A 23,007-nucleotide genomic window follows, 5' to 3' on the forward strand; every position below is an offset into this window, starting at 1 on the left:
TAAAAAGAGAGATCAAAAAATTGAGACAAGGAATATAAATAGCTTTTTATAGGATTGTAGAATCACTGGTTAAGAGCCAGAAGAGATCTTATAAAATATACTATTCTCACATTTTACAAATGAAGAAAAAATTGAGGTCCCAAAAGCTGATGTGACTTGTTCTCAAGTTTCCACATCTAATAAGTTAAAGAGGCATATTTTGAATTCCGATTCTCTGATTCCAAATATGGCTCTTTTAACTCCTTCTACAGAGAATTTGGCTGTGAAAAGGGAGAGAGATAAAAGACTAAACATCCACAGTCAAATAAATCTGAGCATGCAAGGTAGAGAAGTATTCTGGCAAAGAAAGAATCAGTAGATAAAAAGAATCTGAAAATTAGGGGACAACTGATAATAACCAGAAATCTGGAGGAAGGAGGGAGGAGTAGGAAGAAAGAGACAACTAGAAAAACTGGAAAGAATAAGTCTTAACTCTTCTCTTTGGCTAAACTGCATTTAAAATTCAACAAGTATCTATTATTAGACTTTGCCCAACATTTTAGCCTGTTGAAATTTTTTTAATCCTCTCAAACTATGTCTTTGTTAACTATCCCTCCAGCTTTGGGTCATATGCAATTTTAATAAACTCGATTTAACAGGCTCAATTCATGACTGGTGTTTCAAGGATTAGAAATGAAACAAAATGAGACATATGAAACATCCAACAGTTAATTTAAAAAAAGGTTTCTTTACCTATAACATAGAAAGAATACTGACCAAGAATGAAACATTGCTTTACTTGAGCACTTGCCTCTGTAGTAGCCATGTTAGTAAACCATGGATGACCTAAGAGACACTTCTGCCTTTTGGTATGTATCAGAAGCTATGTCAGTGGGCAGAATCTTAGAATTTTAAAACATTTAAGTTTCAAGGAAAATTTTAATTCCTTTTAAGGAAATTTTTTTTAAGGAAAAACTACCCTAGCCTACATTGTAAATATTGATCCTATACATGTCAATTGGGCTTTTTGGGCAAGTTGCTGAAATTTAAAAAAATATTTTTTTTTAATTTGATTTTTCAGTTCCAAATTCTCTTCCCCATCATTCCTCCACTCTAATCTAATCATTAGAGAAAGCTAAAACCACAAAATTTTGTAAAAATATGTAGTCCAGCAAAACAAATTCCTACATTAGCTATGTCCTTTATAAAGAAAGGTAGCTACCTTTGAAACAGTTATTAGTTATGAGTCATTATGTGATCCAAATTCCTAAGTCTTTCAAAGATGTTTGTTTTTACAATATTGTTGTTATTGTATAAATTGTTCTCTTGATTCTCATTTCACTCTGTAGTAGTTCCTGGGTGCTACAATGCTCTTTGCACGATGCATTCCTGGCCAAATCACATTCCCACTATTCCTAGATTAGACTCTGTCTTCCTAAGCCACTGGAAAAGTGACTCACTCTGACTTTTTCTTGGATTTACCATTCAGAATTCAGTCTGGTACATTTTTCTAAATCTTCATGAGAGAAAGGGAAGCTATACTTCTTTCTGATACTCTGCCACTGTAATTCTATTTCTTACTGATAAAAATTTGAAAGAGCATATGACCAGGAACAAGATTTCTGGGGCTACTTACTAAGTAACCTTCCAAGCTGACATGAAATTAACAATGATTACTATATACCTTCAATCTCTCAACTAGAATTTCACCTAACAATACTATTATTTAACCTTCATTTTTCTATCTTGTCAACAAGAACAGTCTGAGATATTCTATGAAATGTTTTGCTAAAATCTAGGTAAACTAAAGCTACAGCATTCCCCTGAATACCTAGTTTAATAACCTTGTCAAAAAGAAACTGAGATTAGTTTGGCATGACCTGTTCTTGATGAAGTCATACAGGCTCTTTGTGATCAAAATCCCTTACTAATGCAATTTAGAATTTTGTCCCTAATCAAAAACAAGTCTAGCAATCCTATTTTTCTCTCATATTTTCTCAACTAGGATGTTTGTCCTTCTATAGACCCTGGATACTACTATCAAGGAAAAGTGCTATCAGAAATTTGTGCAAAGAAAAAAGATTTTCTGCTGCCTTCACCTCTTTTATCAGACTATACCATGTTTAATAAACACTCTTGGAGCATGAAAGATTTAGATTTAGACAAAAGCAATAAAAAACCAAAAATATATGTACATTCAAGAGTTTGACCATATATTGACTTTCTTCAGTTTATAATTGCTATTTAAAAGGTAATTGAACTTAATTCAGTTTAGTTGAACAAATATTTACTAAGTGCAAGGGATATCTAAGGCACTATGCTAAGTGCTGGATTATAATTGCCTCTTGTTCTATAAGAAAAGATAAGCAGGCTGATTTCAGAAAAGCCTGGAAAAGCTTTACATGAACTGATGTTAAGTGAAGTGAGCAGAACCAGGAGAACATTGTATACAGCAACAAGATTATGTGATCATCAACTATGACAGATGTAGTTCTTTTCAACAATGTGGTAATTCAAGGCCACTCCAATAGATTTAGAAAGGAAAATCTCATCTGCATCCAGAAAGAAAACTATGGAAACTGAATGTGGATCAAAGCATAGTATTTTTACCTTTGTTGTGGTGGTAGTGGTTTGGTTTTTTTTCCTTTCATGGTTTTTTCCCTTTGATCGATTTTTTTTTTTTTTAATACTGGCTTGCCTGCTATCTTAGGGAGGAGGATGAAAGAAAAGAGGAAGGACAATTTGGAACACAAGGTTTTGCAAAGGTGGATGCTGGGTTCCTCCCTTGAGCAAGCTGTTAAAGCTCTTTGGCTCAATTTCCTAATATATAAAATGAGGAAATTGGATTAAATAGCCTATGAAAGTTCAATCCTTATTAAGTATGATACTCAGTCACCATTTCCTTGTATTATTCTAGCAGAGCTCAATAGTGACCAAGGTTGAAGCAGAGAAAGAACAAGGCAGTAAAAAGCCAGTGGTAGAAGAAAAAAATACTGATTTTTAAGAAGTTATTTTAATATCATTAGTTCAAAGCTGAGCTTACCTTAGGTTTCAGATAAAACAAAAAGGTTTTAATTTAAATTATTAAGCTCTACTTTATTTGTAAAAATGTTGAAAAAAAAAAAGGCTGTTAGACAAACTTAGTAGTTTGTAACTTAGCAAAAACCATGGCCATTTTCCTTTTGTTGCTTTTTAAGATAGGATAAAACACTGTATATAAATTGTTTTTATCTTTTCCCCACTTAGTTGCCTTCAAAGATTTTGTATTTCCTAATTCTTCTTCTGATTTAGACCACAATTTTTCCACATCTCAGACCATTTCCTGAGTTTTAATGAGAGAAAAAAGGCATTTTGCCAGGTAGCCAAAGATAATAAAGACCTAATTTTAAGGAAAGGTTTTTAGGGCTAGTCCAATGGGGTCTACTAGCAAGGGCGATAGAAATTTTATTAGCATATTCTTTAAGAATAATGCCTCAGGGAATTAATGAAAAAAAAAATCAAATGAAGGTGGCCTAGCTATACCGGATCTTAAATTATATTATAAAGCCATGGTTACCAAAACCATTTGGTATTGGCTAAGAAATAGATTAGTCGATCAGTGGAATAGGTTAGGTTCAAAGGACAAAATAGCCAATAACTTTAATAATTTCATGTTTGACAAACCCAAAGACCCCAGCTTTAGGGATAAGAATTCACTGACAAAAACTGCTGGGAAAATTGGCAGTTTGGTAGAAACTAGGAATTGACCCACAAATTAACACCTTACACCAAGATAAGGTCAAAATGAGTTCATAAAGAATGAGATTATAAATAAATTAGAAGAACATAGGATAGTTTACCTCTCATACTTGTGGAGGAGGAAGGAATTTATGATCAAAGAAGAACTAGAGATCATTATTGATCACAAAAGAGAAAATTTTGATTATATCAAATTGAAAAGTTTTTGTACAATTAAAACTAATGCAGACAAGATTAGAAGGGAAGCAATAAACTGGGAAAACATTTTTACAGTCAAAGGTTCTGATAAAGACCTCAAAATATATAGAGAATTGACTCTAATTTAATGGTCAAAGGATATAAACAGACAATTCTCAAACTTCGAAATTCAAACTATTTCTAGCCATATGAAAAGATGCTCCAAATCATTATTAATCAGAGAAATGCAAATTAAGACAACTCTGAGACACCACTACACCTCTGTCAGATTGGCTAGAATGACAGGGAAAGATAATGCGGAATGTTGGAGGGGGTGTAGGAAAACTGGGACATTGATACATTGGTGGTGGAATTGTGAATGCATCCAGTCATTCTGAAGAGTGATTTGGAATTATGCTCAAAAAGTTATCAAACTGTGCATACCTTTTGACCCAGCAGTGTTACTACTGGGCTTGTATCCCAAAGAGATCTTAAAGAAGGGAAAGGGACCTGTATGTGCAAGAATGTTTGTGGCAGCCCTTTTGTAGTGGCCAGAAACTGGAAACTGATTGGATGCCCATCATTTGGAGAATAGCTGAATAAATTGTGGTATGTGAATATTATGAAATATTATTGTTCTGTAAGAAATGACCAGCAGGATGATTTCAGAAAGGCCTGGAGAGATTTACATGAATTGATGCTGAGTGAAATGAGCAGGACCAGGAGATCATTATATACTTCAGTAACAATACTATATGATGATCAATTCTGATGGATGTAGCCCTCTTCAACAATGAGATGAACCAAATCAGCTCCAATAGAGCAGCATTGAACTGAATCAGCTATACCCAGCAAAAGAACTCTGGGAGATAACTATGAACCACTACATAGAATTCCCAATCCCTCTATTTTTGTCCACCTACATTTTTGATTTCCTTCACAGGCTAATTGTACACTATTTCAAAGTCCGATTCTTTTTGTACAGCAAAATAACTGTATGTACATGTATACATATATTGTATTTGACTTATACTTTAACATATTTAACATGTATTGGTCAACCTGCCATCTGGGGGAGGGGATGGGGGGAATGATGGGAAAAGTTGGAACAAAAGGTTTCGCAATTGTCAATGCTGAAAAATTACCCATGCATATATCTTATAAATAAAAACCTATAATTAAAAAAAAAGAATAATGCTTCAATGAAATAATGAAATATTACTAAGGAGAGAGCTTGATACCCACACCAATAACCACAGCACCATGAATTAGCATAATAAAGAACTCTTAAGGCAGGGATTCTTGAACTTTTTCTACTCTACTCTTTTTTTCCCAAGAAATTTTTATGTGACCCCAAGTATACATAGGTATATAAAAATAGGTATACAAACCAAACATTTACTGATAATAAATCATTATTTCACAATCCCCTCACTACAAGATTCTATATGGAGTTACAAACCACATTTTAAGAAGATGGACTTTATGAAGAACCAGCTAGACTTCTAGTTGTTAAAAATTTTGATTTGTGGAGAAGGGTGGTCATTACAACTGGATGACCTGAATAATCAAGGAAAAACCTTGATGATAATGGACCTAATGCTTCACAAGTCAAATTTAGGTAGCTCACAACTTTACTTAATGTTGGCCCTCAAAACAGTAATAAATGGGTGCACTTCAAAAAGAATTTTACTTGGTCCTTTCCATATCCTCCCAGGGAAATTATGCAAAAATAAATTGTAAAGTAATTTTATTGTAATAAAAAAGCTTGCTGATTGGCTGATCTAGTTAGCAAACATCAGGTTAGTTATGCATTTTTTTCCCACCCTGCATCATCAAAGCTCATTTTCATTTTGATTATTAAAATACACTTATTTACAAACTACTATTAGGAAACAAACAGCAGAAGTACTGGCTTTAGAATCAGAGAACCTCGGCTGAAATTCCACTCAACACTACCTGTATACCTTGGACTATTCTAACTTCTCTGGGCCTCAGCTGATTAACCTATAAAATGAGGAAAATGAACTAGATCTTGAGTTCCTTCCAGCTCTAGAGCTATAATCCCCTAATCTTTTCTAAATACAGGAATAAATTTATTATGCTTTCATTTAAATGAATTTTCCCCTCCCCCCAAAAAAACCTTGATCAAAACAACATAAATTGCTATATGTGAACTAAGTGTATATTATCTGGCAAGAAAAATAGAAAAAAAAATTTTTTTTTGTTCAGCATGATGAATACATTCTATTCATGTATACGTTATACATTCAATATAGTTTCAGAATGACTATCTAGATTTTGTCCAATATGCAAACGAATGGATAGGTCACAGAGCCACAATTATAGGTATCTTGGACAGTTAGTGAAAATTCACAATGAAAATTGACTTAAAATAGGAATAAGAAATTGGGCTGGCTTTCATTTATGAAATTGAATACTTAATAATAAACTCAAGCTTCTCCCTGATACAAACTTATTTATTTCTAAAATTTCAATTTTATTCCCTTGGGATAACCATTACAAGAAAAGCAACAAAATTATATAATCAAGGAAATGTATGAACAGAAAGGGAAACAATCCAGTCACATAACAGAATAAGAAATAAGTGATAACAGTGCCCTACTGTTAGCCAAAACATGTCAAAAGATCTAGATCTTTTTGGTTCAACATGATGAATATGGAAATATGTTTAGAAGAATAGCACACGTTTAACCTATATTGGATTGCTTGCTGTCTTGGGGAGGGGGAAGGAAAGGAAAGGAGGAGAAATCTGAACACAAGGTTTTGCAAAGATGAATATTGAAAACATGTATTTGGAAAAATAAAATAATATTTTTAAAACTTTAAAGCAGAGTATATACCAGGGAAAAACCTACAAATAATGAATCCAAATGTAGCTCAGGTACTTCTTAAAGAACTCTGTGGCAAGTATCATTCCAATCACTTTCCACAAAGACTCCATACTTTCATGGAAAAGTCAAGCCTGAGGTCTGGTGATACTGAAAAGGGTTGCTGTAATTGCCTTCCCCTCTATATATAACAAGTTAAGTCAAAATTTATTTAAACCAAACCTGGTTGAGAGTATTATGTATAGTATATATCTAATAGGTCAAACTCTAAAACAAAACTGAAAGTACCTGGAATTATAACAACCAGAATTCTATGTCAATAAAAAATACAAATTTCACAGATGAACATTACTTTAGATATTATTTAAAGTAATTGTGCATTTTGCAGATGAAAGAAATGAGGCTCAGATATTAACATATACGTCATAGTGCCAGGATAAGAACAGAGATTTCATGACTCAGTCTCAAATCTGATGGTTATTAACAGTATAACGAGGAAAAAGTCCCCGAATTTCTGAGTTTCCTTATCAGAAAGTAGAGAATAAGACAAATATAATCTCCCTTAAGAGAGTTATTGTGGGGAAAAAATGGCTTATAAAGTCTTGAGTGCTGCACCTTCCCTATTGATACTAGCACCCAAGTTTAAAACCAGCACTTCCTTGGGGTTATCCTACATTTTAGTTTTTTCTATAATTCCAATCCTCTTCAGTGGACAAATTTGAATAAGAAGTTGTGGAAGTCATTCATTAATTCTATAAATATTTATGATCTGTGTATTGTGGCTAAGTCAAGGGAAGGGAGGGACAAAGTGTAGTGAAGGCTGGGTTCCTATCTTTCATGAACAACAAATTAGTAAAAGGATCATATATTTAGCAATGGAAGGGCCTAGGGAGTTCGTTTAATTTATTTAACATCATTATTTTACAGATGAGGAAACAGATATACATAGTTTCTTCCCTCAAAGACCATATAAATTAACTAAAGAAACAAAAAATATACCCAAGAAAAGTCACAACAAAAGACAAAGTCATGTGCTAAATAACTGATCACTCTAAATTTGTAACACTATCTAAATCATTCATTTGGCCATGGATAACATATTCTAAAATTCAGTTCAACAATTTATTCAATTAAATATCTATTTCCTACCAGGCACTATTCAGAGTACTGGGGAATCTGTTTAGATAGGAAGGTAATGGAGACCTGTCACTTCCCAGTATTGAAACTTTTTTCAATAATACAGAGCTGCAATTAATCTGCAGCATATACTGTGAAAGCTGCCTGGAATGCTGAAAGGTAAAGGGGACTTGCCCACACATGGTCAAATAACCATTATATGCTAGAATAAGATTTGAACCTAGGCCTTCCTAACTCCAGAACCTAAACCTTCCTAATTCCAAGGTCAGGCCCTGCCACACAGCTGTCTCTCAGGAACTGGAAAAACAAAGACAAAAAAATATATTTTTTAGTCATCTTCCCTCAAGTTTATATTCTAGGCAGAAACAATATTTATGAATATAAGCACTTTTAAAAGTGTTTTATTTTTGTCCAGATCTGTGAGTTCATCACTATAGAGAACTTCCAGTGTAAAGATGTCTTCTACAATGAAAGTATATAACTCCTCTGTAACTCAGTCTTAAATTCCCTAGAGCACTTTAAGAGATTAAGTGATTTGCCCATGACACAAAGGGATATTTCAAAGGAAGGAAGATTGTCCCTACTCACAAGCAAACAGAATACCATATACCAAACAAATCAAATAGACTAACTGGAATATATGGTATGTGAGGGAGAATAACATCAAATATATTTAAAGTTAGAGCCAAATTGCATATTTAAATATCAAACAGAAGATTATTTCATCCCAAGCATAATAGGCAATCACTGAGGCTTTTTGAGTAGGGGATGACACATCCATATAACTGTGTTTTAAAAATATTATTCTGAACAAGAGGAAAAAGAAATTCTCTCTACTAAAGTCCTTGGAATTATCAAAGATTCAACATCCAGAAATTGGCATGGTTTTATTAAAGGTAATCACATTAATGAATAGGCATTACCATCTACTTAGCATTGCTGAGGCCATGGAATCTCTTGATCTAACTTGCAGTATTGTGTTTAAAATTATTATTGGGTGTGGGCTCATTGACAGCAGTGTCTATCTTTACTATCTTTTCTATTTGTATCTCCAGCACTCAGTACAGAACTTTGTTCATGTTGGCACTTGATAAGTGTTATTTCATTTACTTATTCATTCATTAGAATGATAAGCAACAATTCATTAGAATGATAAAATAAATGATAAGGACTGGCTGAGTTAGTGTATCATTAATTTGTAATGGACAACATCAGCTCAATTATGATATATTGTTCTTTGATAATAAGCTCATAAGCAACTGTAGTAATATTGTAGGGAGATGAGTTTCTAGGATTAGGATTCACAGATTGGGAAGAACAAAAATTGAGGGTGATATATGAAATTACTACCAATGAAAATAAAATAGCTATAATAATAGCTGATATCTAAATATCCTATTGAATGTTCATTTTATTACTACAACAATATATTATGGGTATTTTTATTTCCAAATTATAAATAAAGTTCATAGAATTAGGGAAGGAAGGGATCCAGTGCTATAAGAGATCTTAGAGGTCAACAGGTCCAATCCTTCATTTTACAGGTAAAGAAACTAAAATTGAAAGAGATTAAGTGAAGTATCCAGAGGCTGGGATTAATATTTATGCATCACTTTATGCATATTATCTCAATGGATCTTCCTGACAACCCTAAGTAAAAGGTTGAAATCATTATTATCCTCATTTTGCAGATGTGGAAACTGAAGCTGGCAAAGATTGAATGACTTACAGAGTCACATTTATATTAAAGGTTAAGGTTTGAACTCAGGCTTTTCTGATTCTAAGGCCAGTGTTCATGTATACATGATGCCTAGAAATCTCTAAGGAAATAGTGTAGGATAACAGTGAAACATTAAAATGGCGTATCACTGTCTTTTTTCTTTTTCCAGTTGCCATTTGTGGTACTCTGTCCACATGTATGACCTGATGTCAGTTTATCTCTCAGCTAGGTACTAGGAAAATTTTATTTCTCCTTCTACTATCCACTGTTCTAAAATTTTGTATATTGGGGAATTTTTAGTCATAATTACACTTTTAATCCATGCCATCATAAAATAAAAACAAAATGTAATAGAAATACATGTTAGTATTAAGTTAAAAATTTCACCAACATTCCATGTGTTTGTTAGATCTCAGTAAATGCAAGCCAGCCAATCATGAGAAAAAGCCATGTCTATTTTACAAGCATTCATCCCCACAATGATATTCTGTTAATTATAGCCAAAAATACCTACAATAGCTGTTTTAGATGAAAAACTCTGAATATTGTTAATACCATGTAGTACAAGATACTTTCCATTTTCCCTAACTTGCCCAACATCATGTTTATTCCGTTGAAGGAAAGAGAATTCAGTTTGTTTGTTTGGATAGATTGGCTCTGCAATTTCCTTAGGGAAGCTTCTATCATTGGAATATTGTTAATTCTTGTCCAGGTACACTATGTCTTGCATGCCAGTCCTACTCTCCAGTTTAACTCTTTGACTTATATTAGCATAAAGGAAAGGAGCTTCCAAGGATCTCTGTTACCTCTTAAATAGAACATAAAACTCTTTTTTTTTTTTTTTTTTTTTTTTTTTTTTAGCATTTAAAGCTCTTGAAATATCCTATCTTTGAAGACAAATATCACATTACTCTTTCTTCTATACTCTGTGCTTTGGTCAAACTGAATGATTTCTTTTTCCTCACTTACAATATTTGATCTTCCTTTCTGCCTTTCTACTAACTGTACTCCATGAATTCAAAACTCTTCTCAAGTGCTATCTCTTACACATTAACAAGATTTTTCTTATACCTCCTATCAAAATCAGTTGATAATGTCTCTTCTAAATAGTCTATAACTATATTATCTTCATTTTGTTGCTTTCTACTTAAGGACCAGGCCTGCTTTATTACACTTTTGTCTTTGTTTCCTAATGGTCAGGAACGGCGTTTCCCAAATCCTAATTATTGCTTAGTAAATGTTTGTTGAATGAAAGAAGAAATTATTCTGGCAGTTGTGTGGGAGATGGACTGGAAAAAAGAAACCATAGGCAGGAAAAATAACTGGATAACTATTATAAGCAGCTAGGGGAAAATCTGAATTTAGGGTAATTATGATTTAAATGGAAAGAGAACATTTAGAGCAGAACCAGATTATACATGGCAACAAGATTATATGATGATCAATTCTGATGAACATGGCTCTCTTTAACAATGAGATGATTCAAACCAGTTCCAATTGTTTAGTGATGAAGAGAGCCATTTACACACAAAGAGGACCATAGGAACTGAGTGTGGAACACAACATAGCATTTTCACTCTTTTTATTATTGTTTATTTTGCTTCTTTTTTTCTTGTGCAGCACAACAATTGTGTGTGTGTGTATACATATATATATATATATATATATATGTATACACACACACACATATATTGGCTTTAACATATATTTCTACCATGTTTAACATATATTGGACTACTTGCCATCTAGGGGAGGGTGTGGGGGGAAGGAGGGAAAAATTTGGAACACAGGATTTTGCAAAGGCTAATGTTGAAGAATTGTCCTTGCATATGTTTTGAAAAATAAAAAGCTTTAATTAAAAAAAAAGAGAGAGAGGAGGACATTTACAGGAATTCTTGTATTGTGCAGATAAAACTGACAAGATTTGGAAAAAAGATCATACATGGGAGATGAAGGAATGTGAAGAGTTGAGGATGAATGAGGTTGCAAATCTAAATAAAAGGAAGAATGATGGTACTCTTCAACAGAAATGAGAAATAGAAGCCAAGAATGGTTTAAGAGGAAAGATAACTTAAACTTTGGACATGTTGAGTTTAAGGCACCTATGGGAGATCTAAGTGGAGGCATAAAACAGATCCAAAAGTGGCGCTCGATAAAAAGAAGAGGACTAGATATGCATATTTCCAAGTCATCTGTTTAGAGATGATAGTTAAATCCAAGGGAGCTGGCAAAATTTCCTTGAGTGAGAGAAAAAGGGGTACACACATGCTAAGAGGTAACAGTGGTCTCAAAATGGTTGATAATCCCCCCAAAAAATGTAGTGAGAAGTGATCAAAAAGATAAGAGGAAAATGAGGCAAAACCAATGTCAAATTATGGAGTAAAGGGTGAAGAGAGTTAGTGAATAATCAAATGCTACAAAGAAGCTTAAATAAAAAAAGTATGAGAATAAAGAAAAGATCCTTTGATTTAACAAATTTGAGATCATCCATAAGCTTATAAAGAGTAACATCAGTCAAATGAGAAGGTCAGAAGCTACATTATACAGAGTGAAAAGTGGAAGGTTAAAAAAAAAAAGCTGATTAGTATAAACAGATTTTTTTAGAAGCTTGGTTATGAAGGCAGCACAGTCTAAAAGGCTGACCTTGAATACAGAAGGTCTGGGTTCTAGGCCTTCCTGCAACTATATCACACTGGGTAATTCACTTAACCTTCCAGGGCTATAGACTGCTCTCAAAAACTGTAAAGAAAAGGTGCAGAGAATCGTGGCCAGAGGGAATTTATCTGAGAGCTCTTTCTACCAATGTAATCCTAATCTAGTCAATCTCTCAATTCCTTGGTTAGGAAAGAAATGAAATACTAGTGAGAGCCTAAAATAACAGTAGGGTCAAATGAAGGTGTTTTGTTTTGTTTTGTTTTGCTTTTTAAGCATTGGAAGATATGCATGTTTGTAAGAAACCAATGAATAAAGAAAGATTAAAGATTAGAGGTAAAGAGGAGAGGATGAAAGGTACAGGCTCCCAGAGGAGATAACAGGAGGCAAAATCAAGGGCACAAATAAAAAGGATGCCCTTGAAGAAGACGGGCCTCTTTTCAAGTCTAGACTGGACCAGAGTAGAAGATGGGAAAAGATATTGAATCAGACTATAGAACTGGGAACTGGGAAGATGAGAGAACACTTAAGAAATTATCTCTAATTTTCTTGGTGAAGTATGAAATGAGATCCTCTACTAAGGAAGGTTGAAGTGGTTTAGGTGACTAGAAGAAAGGTTTATAATAGAGACTAATCTGATAAAGAGTCAGAAAAAAAATTGATCTTAACTTACAGAAATGTATAATGTACTTTGTTAGCATGATTCTATGACTTTACTATATTCAGAGAACCAGAATACTAAAATCAAATTCAAAGTATTAAATTCAACACAAGGTAGAAATTAGAACCTTAAAATGAAGAATTAAAAAGAAGAACCAGATGATAGTTCAAGAAAATTTCTCTTATGTCAACAGGCTTATTTTTCTTTAGTGGTATTGTCATTTTGGAAAGCAATTAGGTTTTATGCCCAAAATGTTATACCCTATACTACATACATAATATTATACACAAAAGAGATCAAAGAAAAAAGGAGCCCTATAAACAAAAATATTAATAGCAGCTCTTTTTATAATAGCAAGTAAAAGGAAATTAAAGGGCAATCAATAAAGTGGAGAATGGCTGAACAAATTATGGTATATTTGTATAATTAAATACAACTATATCATAAGAAATGATGAAGGGTATAGCTTCAGTTATAAGGAGGAGAACTTATACAATAACAATATAAAAACACTGATCAATAAAACAGTCAATCATGATTCCTATACATGTGTGTGTATCTATATGCATATATACATAATACATATATAGGGACATAGCCCATGAAAGAGTTTAACTTATTTGTTCAAAGTAGTTTTTCTTCTTTCCAGCAAAAGGGAGCTGAAAAGAAAAAAACAAATCCTTCTTAATCAAATCTTAATTTTAAAAAAAGTTTTCTTAAAAAAAAATAAATAAATAAAATAAAATTTTCTTTTTTTTTCCCCTGAGGCAATTGGGGTTAAGTGACTTGCCTAGTGTCACACAGCTAAGAAGCATTAAATGTCTGAGGCCACATTTGAACTCAGGTCTTCCTGACTTCAAGGCTGGTACTCTATCCATTGCACCATCTAGTTGCCCCCAAAAGACAAAATTTTCCATCGGGTCAATATTTTTTTTTATTTTTTTTTATTATATAGCTTTTAATTTACAAGATATATGCATGGAAAATTTTTCAGCATTGACAGTTGCAAAACCTTTTGTTCCAACTTTTCCCATCATTCCCCCCATCCCTTCCCCCAGATAGCAGGCTGAACAATACATGTTAAATATGTTAAAGTATAAGTCAAATACAATATGTGTATACATGCCCATACAGTTATTTTGCTGTATAAAAAGAATCGGACTTTGAAATAGTGTACAATTAGCCTGTGAAGGAAATCAAAAATGTAGGTGGACAAAAATAGAGGGATTGGGAATTCTATGTAGTAGTTCATAATCATCTCCCAGAGTTCTTTCGCTAGGTGTAGCTGATTCAGTTCAATGCTGCTCTATTGGAGCTGATTTGGTTCATCTCATTGTTGAAGAGGACTACATCCATCAGAATTGATCATCATATAGTATTGTTGTTGAAGTACATAATGATCTTCTGGTCCTGCTCATTTTACTCAGCATCAGTTCATGTAAATCTCTCCAGGCCTTTCTGAAATCATACTGCTTGTCATTGCTTACAGAACAATAACATTCCAAAATATTCACATACCACAATTTATTCAGCTATTCTCCAAATCACTCAGTTTCCAGTTTCTGGCCACTACAAAAAGGGCTGCCACAAACATTCTTGCACAAACAGGTCCCTTTCCCTTCTTTAAGATCGCTTTGGAATATAAGCCCAGTAGTAACACTGCTGGATCAAAGGATATGCGCAGTTTGATAACTTTTTGAGCATAGTTCTAAATCACTCTCCAGAATGGTTGGATGTATTCACAATTCCACCAACAATGTATCAGATCAGTGTCCCAGTTTTCCCATATCCCCTTCAATATTCTGCATTATCTTTCCCTGTCATTGTAGTCAATCTGACAGGTGTGTAGTGGTATCTCAGAGTTGTCTTAGTTTGCATTTCTCTGATTAATAATGACTTGGAGCATTTTTTCATATGGCTAGAAATAGTTTCAATTTCTTTGTCTGAGAATTGTGTGTTCATATTCTTCGGGTCAATATTTTAAAGCACATCCTCTCTCCTACTCCATTACTCCCTTCTAATCTTCTAAATGCCTAGGTCATCCTTAATTGTCTTCTAAAGGTAATTTTCATGTGAGTATGCATAACTAATCTCCCCAATTATAAGATGCTTCATCTCCCTTAGCTTCTAATAATAATTTACATTTAAAGTGTTTTAAAATTAGTAAATGAGAGCCAGCAGGGTAAGGTGAAAAGAAAATTATCTTTGGAATCAAGGAACCAAAGTTCAAATACTGCTCTCTACAGACCTCTCTTCTTCCGCTATGGCTTAGACTAAATGGCCTCTTAGGGCCTCTAAAGTTCAAATTCTACTCTCCCCAAGCTCTTCCCACTCTAACTTTATGATCTGATGAGGTTCTCATGCTTTCTTAACAATGCTGTGAAGCAAGAATGAAAATTTTAATCACGTCATTTTAGAATGAAGAAACTCAGACTCAGAAGGATTAAGTGGCCTCACAGAAGTAGTAAGTATATGAACCAAGATCCAAAATCAGTTTTATCTTGATTTCAAGTCCAGTGTATTTATTCCATTATGTCATGCTCTCTCTGCAGCAAAATAACTTTTAAATCACAGATGCTTAATATATTTTTGTTACTTATTGATGAATTAAAAACATGCAATCACCACCACAAATAACCCTGTTCTGTTCCCTATATGGTTAGTCTTTAGGAACCTAGTAAAAATGTACATTTAGAAGAATCCCTTTCCACCTTTATAAACCATTATAGCTGTGAAATGATCTCCTTTTAGACTTCTTCACGTAGCTAGCTGTAGCCAGGCAGTTTCCCGTTTTCCTGCAGTTGCTAAGCAAAGAAAGGAAACAGAAGAGGAAGTTGGCTCTATGGCAACAAAAATAACCATTCCCCAGCCTTCACTATACATGCCCTATATCTTTAAAAGATCAAAAAGGAAAGTCTAGGGTGGAGAGGGAGGATAATGGAAAAGGAAGTCACATCTGTAAGTAGAAAAGACCTAGTCTGAATTGTAGATAAACTTTGTTCCTCTTATATAGATTACTACCAAAGAAAAGTTCTAATAAAATTTTCTACCATTCTATTATAAAAGAACAGCTTCCCAAGATTCAGAAAGGGTGCTGATTGCAAGACCCAAACAAAGAATTAATACATATTTAAGCTTCATTAAGCTATTCAAAAATCTCATGAAGAAACAAGTCGATTAGGATTAAATTCCATTTATTTTTTCAAGTTGTAGAAAAAGTCAGATAATATACCTAGGAATTTAATAATGATAATAAACAAAGTTTTTTAAGAACTAAAAAAATCTACTCTACTGACATTTTTCCAGATTTTTTTTTTAAAAATCTGCATTTTACTGACTGAAATACCCTAAATCATTCTCATATAACAATGAAAAAAAAAGAATAAAATACAGTAATAATACAATATAGATTTTATTGTTTTGTCAATTGTGGAAAAATTGTAGGGAGTAACATATAAAAATCTGATTAACAGTATCTCGTGCAGTTAAGATGAAGATTAAAAAGAAACAAAAAACAAAAATCAAAATTGAACAAGCTAATTTTGGTCATATTCTAAGAAAATATACACTGCCCTTTACTCTAATTCATCAAATCTTTATAGTGATGATGTATTTACTTTTCTATTTCAACTTGGCACCAGGTTTTCATTCCCCTACAAAAACAAAGCACTTATCATTAGTAGTTTAGGACAAATTTTACATCTGGTATATCCACAAAAGAAATGGTGATTTCAACTTGATCAAATAAGTCTTCTTAACTAATGTGTACTTTCAAACATCTCTGAGCCAAATATGCTAGCTAAGAAAAAAAAAAAGTTATGGCTCAATAGATTTAAAAAAAAAAAAAAAACTATTAAAAAGTCATTTAAATTAAAAGCTCTTTAAAAAAAAAAAAAAAAAAGGCTAAGTTCCAATGGCCTTGTGAAAGCCATCTGCACCCAGAGAGAAGGCTGTAGGGACTAAGTATGGATTACAACACAGTATTTTTACATTTATTATTGCTTGCTTGCATTTTGTTTTCTTTCTTTTTATTCCTTTATGATCTGAGTTTTCTTGTGCAGCATGATAACTGTGGAAATATATATAGAAGAATTGCGCATATTGGATTACTTGCTGTCTAAGGGAAGAGGTAAGGAAAAGGAAAGGAAAAAAATTTGGAACACAAGGTTTGGCAAAGGTAAATGTTGAAAATGTTGAAAAACGCATGTTTTGAAAATAAAAAGCTTTATAGTACAAAGAGATCATAAAGGAAGGAAAGGGACCCACATGTGCAAAAATATTTGTGGTGACTCTTTTTATAGTGGCAAGAAATTGGAAACTGAGTGGAAGCCCATCAACTGGAAAATGGCTAAATAAGCTATGGTATGTGAATGTTATGGAATAGTATTGTTCTTTAAGAAATGATCAGAAGGATGATTTCAGAGAGGCCTGGAGAGACTCATATGAACTAATGCTAAGTGAAACAAGCAGAACCAGGAGGTCATTATACATGACAATATCAATATTACACAACAATCAATTCTGATGAACGTGATTCTTTCCAACACTGAGATAACTGATGCCAGATCCAATGATTTTGTCATGAAAAGAGCCATCAATACTCAAAAAGAGGACTATAGGAACTGAATGTGAATCACATTCCCACTCTTTTTGTTGTTGTTCGCTTGCATTTTGTTTTCTTACTCACATTTTCTTTTTTTGATCTGATTTCTCTTATGCATCAAGAGAATTATATAAATATATTTATACATATTGAATATAACATATTTTAACATGTTTAATTAGATATTGAATTGCTTGCCATCTAGGAGAAGAGTTGGGGGGGAAGGAGGAGAAATCTGAAACACAAGACTATGCAAGGGTCAGTGTTGTCAAATTATCTATACATATGTTTTGAAAATAAAAATCTTTATAAAAAAGGAAGAAAGGAAGGGAAGGAGGAAAGGAGGGAGGGAAGGAAGGAGAGAGAAAAAAAGGGAGGAAGAACTTAAATTTTAAAAAGGTTATTAAGACTTAAAGTGAACCAAGACTTTTGAATTTTATTTCTACCTCTAGTACTAGACCCTTTGCTGTAAAAGAGAGGGAGAGAAAGAATTCATGGAACTAGTTAGCATACCTGATCCAGAGATATTTTGAATGTATACCTTAGTTTAGTTGGTTTTATGCTCAAGAAGAATATTCATTATCTGATTAAACTGATACCATCATTTCCTTTATAGATCTATCAAAAGTACTTCTACAAAAACTGCAGAGGTGATTGCATAGGAAGGATGTCCCAAAAGTCCCGGTATAGTTTTAAGCCTTGAAAAGCTACAACTACTTAAAACTACTTCAAGACTGTAATCACTTTTACAATTTTACTTTGACAAGAACTACTTTTTGTTTTTTGTATCATTGCCTTCAGGGAACTTATATTCTACTAGTCAACAATTACATATATATATATGTATACAAATACATATATATATATATATAATAATTTTAGGTGAATGGAGAGAGAACTAACAACTACAAAGAGCAGAAAAGACTTCCAATAAAAGACAGTATAGGACTGAAGGAGATAGAAGATAGGAAGTGGAGAGAAAATACATTCCAAGTAAAGCTCCAAACCAAAGATGAGGGCTTAGTTCAAGAAACAAGTTGGTGAATTTGGCTGAAGTATACAACTGGGAAGAGAGAGGGGAATGGAAGGGTGAAGGGGAGGAGAGAATATGTATAAAGTCTGGAAAGTTCAGCTTAAGTCTACTGCAAAGGACTTTAAATGCCAAGAAAAGGTTATTTTATCAGAAAGGCTAAATGAGGAGGCACTGAAGCTTCTTGAGCAAGAATGACAATCAGTCTTGTGCTTTAGGAAACAGCTGTACATGGAGGCTAGATGGAGAGGGGAGAGGGGAGAAGACAGCAGTGTAATTAAGAAGCTGCTACAACAGTCCAGACAAATTATGAAAAACAATTTGGAATTATACAAAGTGACTAAAAACCGTTCAATATCCTTTGACCCAGAAATTCCTCTGCTAAGCAAATACTGAAAGAGATTAAAAAAAAAAAAATTAAAAGTCCTATATAAATAAAAATATTTACAACACTTTTTGTTGTATCAAAGAACTGGGAACAGTAGATGGCTATGGTATATGAATGCAGTAGAATATTACTAAGCTTTTATAGACTTATTTGAACTGATTCAAACAGACTTGCCCAGAGTCACAAGCTAGGAAGTGTTAAGTGTCTGAGGCTAGAGTCTGAACTCAGGTCCTCTAATTTCAAGGCTGGTGCTCTATCCACTGCATCATCTAGCTGCCCCACTCCTAATACTTTTTAAGGAAAAATATTCTAATTTTGCAGGATTTAGCATACTGTTACTATTACAGATTATTTTTTACTTTTCTGTATCAGGAAAATCTGAGTTTGAATCTAGCCTTAGCCACTTACTATCTGTGTGACTTTGGGTAAGACCACCCTTAGCCTCAGTTTCCTTATAGGAATAATAACACCTCACAGTCTTATTGTAAGAATCAAATGAAATAATATATGCAAACCTTTAAAGTGATATATCAAAGTTAACTATTATCATTATGACTTTTAATTGATCTAATTTTCATAAGAACAGTGTGATGTGAGCTTGATTTTCTTAGTAAATAGAAAGCAAGGAAATGTCAAAGAAGTCACAAAAGGAGAAGTTACAAATCCATAATTATTAAAACCATTTGGCTGTAGTTAAGAAACATGTTAACCATGTTTGGTATACAACATATAGAAGCAAATGAGCACAGTAGCCTATGATTTCATAATCCCCAAAACTACAGCTTATTGGAACAAGAACTCACTAGTCAACAAAAACTGCTGAGAAAACTGGAAAGCAATCTGGTGAAAAACTAGATATAAAACAATATCTCATACCATATATCAAAATAAGCTCCAGATGGCAAGCTCCAAATGGGCACATGACTTAGATATAAAAAGTGACATCATAAACAAATAAAAGTATGAAACAAATTATCTGTCAGATCTATGAATAAAGAAGAGTTCGTGACCACACAAAAGGTAATCACAAAAGTGAAATGGAAAATTCTGATTACATAAAATTAAAAGGATTTTGTAAATATTCAGCTAAATTTACAAGAGAAGTGGGTAAATAGGAAAAAATCTTTGTAATTTTCTCTGATAAAAGATCTCATTTCTGGACCAACAAGATGATTTCAGAGAGAGGCCTGGAGAGACTTACATGAATTGATGCTAGGCGAAATGAGCAGAACCAGGAGATCATTATCCATCGCAACAAGACAATTCTGATGGACGTGGCTTTCTTCAACAATGAGATGATTCAGGCCAGTTCCAACTGTTCAGTAATGAAGAGAGCCATCTACACCCAGAGAGAACTATGGGAAATGAGTGTGGACCACAACATAGCATTTGCACTCTTTCTGTTATTGTTTGCTTGCATTTTTGTTTTCCTTCTAAGATTTTTTTCTTTCTTTATAGATCTGATTTTTCTTGTGCAACAAGATAACTATAAATATGTACACATATTTTGGATTTAACATAAACTTTAACATATTTAACATGTATTAGACCACCTGCCATCTATCCAGGAGGGAGTGGGGAGGAAGGTGAGGAAAAGTTGGAACAGAAGGTTTTGCAAGGGTCAATGTTGAAAAATTACCCATGCATATGTTTTGTAAATAAAAAGCTATAATAATAATAATAATAATAATAAAATTTTTTTAAATTAAAAAAAATCTCATTTCTAAGACATGTAGGTAACTGATTCAAATTTACAAGAATAAGTCATTCTCCAATTGACAAATGGTTAAAGGATATGAACATTAGAAAAGCTATCATTGGTTGCATAAAGTGCTCTAAATTATTAATAATTAAAGAAATGCAAAATAAAGCAATTCTGAGACACCACTTCACACACATTACATTGGTTTAGATGATAAAAATGGAAAATGATAAATAATGGAGGGGATGTAGACAAGCAAATACACCTATGCACTGTTGGTAAAGTTATGAATTAGTCCAGCCCATTATGGATAGCAATTTGGAACTATGCCCAAAAAAGCTATTAAACTGTGCAATACATTTTGAGTCAGCAATACTTTTACTAGGTCTATATCTCAAAGAGATCAAAGAAAGAAAAGAATTCTTATGTATAAAAATATTTATAGCAGCTCTTTATGGTGGCAAAGAATTGGAAACTAAAGGAATGTCCATCAACTGGAGAACAGCTGAACAAACTATGGTATGTAAATGTAATTAAATAGTATTGTGCTACATGAAAACGATGAAAGAAATGGTTTTAGAGAAACTCGAGAAGCCAGTATGAACTGCTGCAGAGTGAAAAAGCAGAACCAGAGGAAAGATGTAAATAATAACAATAAAAACAAAATTGTAAAGATAATCAATTTTTAAAGTATTAGGAACTCTGATCAACACAATGACCAACCATGATTCTAAGGGCTCTTGATGAAAGAGGCTATCTATTTCCTACACTCAGTACAGACTGAAACTTTTTTTTTTTTTTGGATTTATTTTGTTTTGCATGCCTTCATGTTTGTAGTAGGGGATTATGCTTTTCTTGCTTTCTCGATGAATATTAGGGGAGATTTTCCTTTAGAGGAAAAAACAACAACTTAAGACAACTCAGGAAAAAGAACTTAAATCAGCTGAATCAAATAAGGATGTTCTCAACGACTATCCTTACTGAGTATCTTCCTCCAGACAGGATTAAGTCTTTTGTTAACTGTTGAATGAGGTACAAGCATATCAGTCAGTTAATAAACATTTATTAAGTACCTAAGCCGGGCAGTTAGATGGCTCAGTGGATAAAGTACAAGGCCCAGAGTCAGAAAGACCTGGGTTAAAATCTGGCCTCAGAATTACTTTTTTGAAGCTCTTCAACTTTGGTAAAATCAACTAACATCTATTTGCCTTAATCTACTGAATAAGAAAATGCCAAATTACTGCAGAATCTTTGCCAAAAACCCATAGACAAGACTCATGACAGTCACAAAGAGTCAGACATAACTAAGCAATAAGCATCTAAATACTGAGACTGCAAAGAAAGGCAAAAATCTACATACAAACAAAATGCATACAATAGAAATTAGAGATAAACAACAAAAGGAAGGCTCTGGAATTCAGGCAGATTAAGATTCTTCTTCTAGAAATTAGGATTTTAACACGAATTTTTAGGAAGCCAGGTAAATCAGTAAGCAAAGATGAAGAGGGAGAGAATTCCAGGCATGGAAGACATCTAGTGAAAAGGCATGGAGCCAGAAGATGGAGTGTTTTATGCAAGATGTAAACTGAAACGTAAACTTAGAAACTAAAAAATAATGGTAAAGAATGCTGCAATGATGTTTAGAAATGTACTCAGAAAAATAGTAGATATTAATGTACACCCAACACTGTTTAGGTTTCAGGTATTCTAAATCTGGACAACTAATAATACAAGAGAAGTAATTCATTAAGCTACCATAGTTAACTGAAACATTCCTTAAAAACATCTCATTCAGTTGTGAAATGATCCTACCATTCTGGAGAGCAATAGAACTATGCCCAAAGGATTATAAAACTGCATGCCCTTTGACCCAGCAGTGCCATTACTAGGTCTGTATTGCGAAGAAATCTTAAAGGAGGGAAAGGGACCTACATGTGCAAAAATATTTGTAGCAGCTCTTTTTAAGGTATCAAAGAATAGGAAAATGAGTGGGTGTTCATCAACTGAAGAATGGCTGAACAAGTTGTGGTATATTAAAATAATGGAATTATTATTTTTCTATAAAAAATGACAAGCTGATTTTAGAAAGGACTAGAAAAATTTCCATAAACTGATGCTGAGTGAAACAAGCAGAACCAGGAGTACGTTGTACACAATAACAGCAGGAATGTGCAATGATCCTTCTCAGTGATTCAGTGATCCAAGGAAGTCCCAATAGACTTGAATAGAAAATGCCATCTGCATGCAGAAAAAGAACTAAGGAGAATAAATGTTAAACCAACACATGCTATGTTCATTTCTTTTTTTCTGTTTCTTTATCTCTCACATGATTCTTCCCTTTTGTTCTGACTATTCTCTCCCAACATGA

The 23,007-nt window shown here is 33.3% G+C and overlaps 1 protein-coding gene across 3 annotated transcripts in view; it reads right to left on the minus strand.

Annotated features, from left to right (window-relative positions):
* Nucleotides 1-23,007, minus strand: part of GARRE1 (granule associated Rac and RHOG effector 1) — a 122,010-nt gene that overhangs the window by 87,661 nt on the left and 11,342 nt on the right. Inside the window, exon 1 of one of the 3 annotated variants that reach the window (XM_051979713.1) lies at nt 20,139-22,447. The exons of 1 other annotated variant lie outside the window; for it this stretch is intronic. The gene's annotated coding sequence lies outside the window, so the exon portion shown is untranslated. Of the gene's footprint in view, nt 1-20,138; nt 22,448-23,007 lie in introns of those variants that run through there. One more of the 3 variants, XM_051979716.1, reaches the window with a different exon arrangement.

The sequence above is a fragment of the Antechinus flavipes genome, chromosome 2, assembly GCF_016432865.1.
Source record: "Antechinus flavipes isolate AdamAnt ecotype Samford, QLD, Australia chromosome 2, AdamAnt_v2, whole genome shotgun sequence".
Classification (NCBI taxonomy): Eukaryota; Metazoa; Chordata; class Mammalia; order Dasyuromorphia; family Dasyuridae; genus Antechinus; species Antechinus flavipes.